Consider the following 5,255-nt stretch of genomic DNA (forward strand, 5'->3'; position numbering starts at 1 on the left):
TTCAGTTTTCATATTCTTCACGAAACAGACTCTAAATTTTATTTTGCTTCGAATATATAGCCAATTAAAAATACCATGTACACTACATTGTTTGGGATAGGAATATGCACGATTTAGTTCGGCCTGATTTTGAGCAAAATCAATGATCGAATCAAATAGATCAATTTATAACAACTGTGAATAGTTAAAACCAAATGTTTTCTCTTTTGATTTTAAACTGAATTTCCCTTATTCGGTTTGATTAAAACTTTTTTTTTTCTAACCCTTTTTTTTCTAACCCAAATACAAACTCATTCTTATTCAAAATAATAACACAGATACCAAAACTAACAACATTCCTAAAGTCCCTTGAAAACCGCTAAAAGAAAACGATAGAACAAATGAAACCTATTTCATTAGAGAGTAGTGAGGAGAGGCGATGCGATGATTGATGGTGAAGGCAAATGACTGAATGCAATGGTTGTTAGGGTTTCTTTTTTAACTAATGGGCTTACAAGGTGGGTTTCTGGGTAGTGGGTATTCATTTAAATTCTAATAGGTATATATATATATATAATTATGTTTGATCTTTTGTTTGTTTTTTCTACTATTGAATCGATATTCAAACTGATCAACTGGTTCTTTCAAGCAGTGAACCAAAAAACCCAGAAAAATAGAAAGAACCTTCAGTTTGGACCAAATTTTGCATACCCCTAATTTGCCATATCTTTGTTATCGTCAATTAGGGTTTATTCCTATTAATATTTACCTTTATAGTATTTTCTCTTTTTGTATTTTTCTTTCTTAGTTTCTTGGTGTCTATTTATTCACCTTTATAAAAGTCTAACTGTAAATTATGATTATATTATTCAATATAATATATTTAACAAATCAACATGGTATGAGATCCCTAAAATCCTAGAGTTTTATAATTTTTAGCTATCGTCTCCCCAACTCTTTAATGCCTCTGTTCGATCCTTCCTCGCATAAATTTGTCGTCTTGCCCCGATTTCTACCCACTCTGTCATCAGCCAAACCCCTCTCTTCTCTAGCGTCGCCCATTGGAGTTTAGTATAGTTATTCTGCCATTGTCACCTAGCTATGCTCCAGCTGTCACTGCGACACAAGTACAAATACATTTCATTTGTTATTGTGCTTGCACACATGTGTAGCTAGCCAGGTTCTCTTACACTCAATCCATCCAAATCAACGTCGTCCAGATCCATTGGTCTCGTTTCAAATTGTCACTTCTAGATCTATCCAATCGTCGTCCTTTGTCGCTTGCCTTAGATCTGTTCGGTCCCATTTTGCCCAATTCTTTTCATTGTTGTCCAATACATTTTTAGTTCGTGCGTATCCATATTTTATGTTCTTCGCTTGTCGACTCGTAGCCCTGTCGCCTATGAAATCATCCACCACGGATGCGTCGTGCATAACCCGTCGACCATGGATCAGTCGCCTCAATCCACTCACGTTTAAATTTATCTTAGATCATGTTCTGGAATTAGTTTAATTTTGGTTCAGTTAGGCTGGTTCAATTGTTACACCCCGCCCCAAGCCCACCACCTAAGCCCGAGGAGAGGCGTGAGGGACTGCAGATACCACCCTTTTGTGATACCTACTGCCCATCTGAACCCCTTTAATACACTTAGTAAATTTTAAGTCAAGGAGATAAACAAAAATTGATTAAGCAGGCCCATTTTATTATTACAATGTAATGTTATACAACTCCAAGACTGAACTATAAAGTTTACATCAATAATTCTAAAACCCCGGAAGTGTGACTGTGGCTTGTGGCAGACCTTGACCTTAGCAGCACTCTAGAACTCCTCACCTTTCCTTACCTGGGAAGAAAAATATGAAATAACAGAATGAGCTTCACAAAGCTCAGTGAGTGGTAAGCAACTTTTAGAGTCTATTTCAACTCATAAATAACAAGCATATCATAAATACGAGGTTAAAACTCAAACCTTAGCTTTGAATGAGTCTGTCTCAACTTCTATCTACATGCATGGTGTATAGTTACTTGTTACTAATCATAAACGCTTGCTCTTTTGCGTTCTCCTTTTATTCCTTATGTGCACATAGCTTTCCGCTCATGGGCTTAGAAGCTAGGCTCATCGGCCCTTTGACCATCCCATACGATGTTCCTCCTACAGGCTCAGGAACTAGACCTCTCGGTCCCCTGACCATCCCGTAAGGTTCCACTCGGCTCAGGAACTAGGTCTATTGACCCCCTGACCATCCCGATTATATATTCTCATTCACATGCTATTTACTCATTCATAACATAAATATAAACAATTTACTCTAAAAGATATGCTTTAGACTTAAAGGAATACCACTCACCTTGGTAAGGATAGGAACCTTTCTTTCTAGGAGTTCCTTGATCACCTCGGGCTCTCTTTCGAACCCTAAGATCCAGATTTAACTTGAAGCTTAGATTACTTCCTTCATGCTATAAAATTTCTCATGAAGCGTACATTAAAATATTAGCTTAGAACTTCTCGTGGTTTGGTCGGAATCCTCAAAACATTAAGACTGGCCCAAGCTTACCCAACAGCTCGACCCCTCTGAATTTTCTTCACTCTCCAGCCCGATTCCTTGGAGCTTCTTCTCTGGCGCCCTACCATAAAAACTAGGCTCTCAGAGCTTTTAGGTGGCTTTAGAATCACTCTAAACGCACGAGTATTCTAGGAGAAATCCTTGTCCTAATTTGATGTTACTTCCAGACTTTACTGTTCGACAACATCTTCTCCTCTTGGAACTTTATGGTCAACGCATGCTTATCTCCGAAAATTCTCTTAAACACTTTTCCTAATGTTTTTTTTTTCAAGAGGATTTCGAGTTATGTACTGAAGAGACCTTTTGTGGTGGTATTTATAGGCTAAAGGAAATGATCCTTCTCATCTTTACCAAGCCTCCAATGCAAGACACCTCTTACTCTTGAAGTTTTTGCACCATGTTTTACCACCACCTACTTCCTTACCATTCACCTACTCTCATTCCACACACCTACTTGAGTTGTCTTCCTCATGCATAAGACTTCCTTTGCATGAAACTTAATTCGTCTAGCTTCTACTAATTCAAGTCTAACCACCTCTTGGTATAGCCATTTGTTCAGATGAGCTCATCAGTTTTACGTAATGCAAGCCTCAACACCGCTTCATCATTTAGTCCATCGTGCAGCTCTTGCACTTCATCACTTAGCTCCCTCATTTAATGAATCTCTCACTGTAATCGTCTATCGCTTAGCACTACGCCTGATTATGTAGCTCAATCATTTAGTAAATGATTCTGCTCTCAGCAATCTTGCGCATAGCCTATCGCTTAACTGCCACGCCTATCGTTTAGCACTAACATCTTATCGTCTAGTGCTTACACTGATCGTGTAGTGTCTTTACCTATCGTATAGCTCGATCGTCTAGCATGTCACTTCTCAACGCCGCTTGCATCTTTACGATCGTCTAGTGCATCGTTGAGCTCCGTACTTTTGCTATACGATCGCCTGCCTCATCGCTTAGCTTTGTGCATTTGCTACACGATCGCATACCTCATCGCTTAGCTTCACACATTTGCTACGTGATTGCCTACCTCATCGTGTAGTGTCGCTCCTTTGCTACACGATTGCCTAACTCATCGTGTAGTCCCGTTCACTTCTATACGATCATCTGCTCAGTGCCTTGTGCTCAAGCTTCTCTTGCTCTCTTCGCTCTCGCTCACACAGCCTCAACGCATGAGCAACTCTTAACAACGCCTTTTGCCAATGCTTTGGTCAACATGCGTCCTACTTCACAAATGCATGGTTGCCTTTGGTTTAATGTTTAGTCTCTTTTAAACCTCTACTTACTCAACCTCATCTCATGCGTTTAATGTTTCCTAACACCACACGTATGGTTTCTTTTGGCTTTACACTTAGCCAAATTTCACTAATTAAGGCTTAACTCAAAGCTACTCAAAGAAAATCTATTCAACACTTAGAAATTTCCTTCTCTTCAATATAGGATTTAACTCATACTTAGTTAATTCCCTTGATTATCTGCTTAAGTGGGGAAATTGAGATCCGGGTTTCACATCAATTCACTTTAGTCTAATCGATTTTAATTTGGTTTGGTTTAATTAGTCCGGTACACCTATTTAGTTGTTTCAACTGTTTTCATTTGTGGGTTCATCCTCTGTGTTTCAGTTATGGGTCATTTGTTTCATTTTCAAATATTTTGAACGTGGGTCTCTGTTTCTAGTCCAAAAGTTATTCGTGGTTTCGTTCTTCGTGGGTTTTTGTTTCCGATCTAGATCTACTGTTTTGATTCAGAAGTTTTTCTTCACAAACTTGGGTCTTTCACCATCCTATCACCTTGAGTTTGAGAGAGGGTGGTAACGTAAATTAGAGTTTATTCCTAATTAGTATTTTCCTTTATAGTATTTTCCCTTTTTGTATTTTTCTTTCTTGCTTTCTTGGTCTTTATTTATTCACCTTTGTAAAAGGCTAATTATAAATCCTGATTATTCAATATAATATACAAAATCAACAATCTCCTATACGGTTGTCAACAATCACAAAGGTCGATCGATCACCGATGATCATGACAATCAGTCGTCGAAGGTCACGACGTTTGGTCATCAAATATTTGTTAATGGTCATAACAGTCGATAATCGGCGATCAAGACAGTTACTCGCTATCAGTGAAGACAGTCAATTGTCGACGAATCAAAGTTGGTCGTTTAACTGCCACAATAGTCGGTCCCAGACATTCAATGAGGATTAAGACGATCGGTCTTTGACAATCTAAATGACTACCCGTTGACGATTAAGGCGTATTGGTCATCAACGATTAAGACTATTGGTTTGCCAAGAGTAGATCATGAAAGTCGGCCGATGGTTGTTACCGATGGCGATCAACAACCATTGACAAGAGAAAGACGATGAAGAAGAATTTCTCAAACCTATGGCATTTTATTAAAAAAAAATATTCCAAAACCCATGAGTTGATTTTTTATTCCCAGGAATTTGTTCCATGGACCAAAATGGGTTATATGTCAAACCCCCTAATTCCAATCCATGTGTCAAACACCCCTTAATCTTTTAAATTGATTTAATATTTAATTTTACATTTTTAAACATAATTTTTATACTGATTAAAATTGATTTTGAATTATTAAAATCATTTTTTTTAGTTATTTTGAAAAGTGCCTTTTTAAATATAAAAAAAAAATATTTAAAAATATTTACACTTTATATCAAAAAGTTCCAAAAGTACAAAATACTTTTGAAACTT

Source organism: Benincasa hispida, chromosome 6 (assembly GCF_009727055.1).
Source record: "Benincasa hispida cultivar B227 chromosome 6, ASM972705v1, whole genome shotgun sequence".
Taxonomy (NCBI): domain Eukaryota; kingdom Viridiplantae; phylum Streptophyta; class Magnoliopsida; order Cucurbitales; family Cucurbitaceae; genus Benincasa; species Benincasa hispida.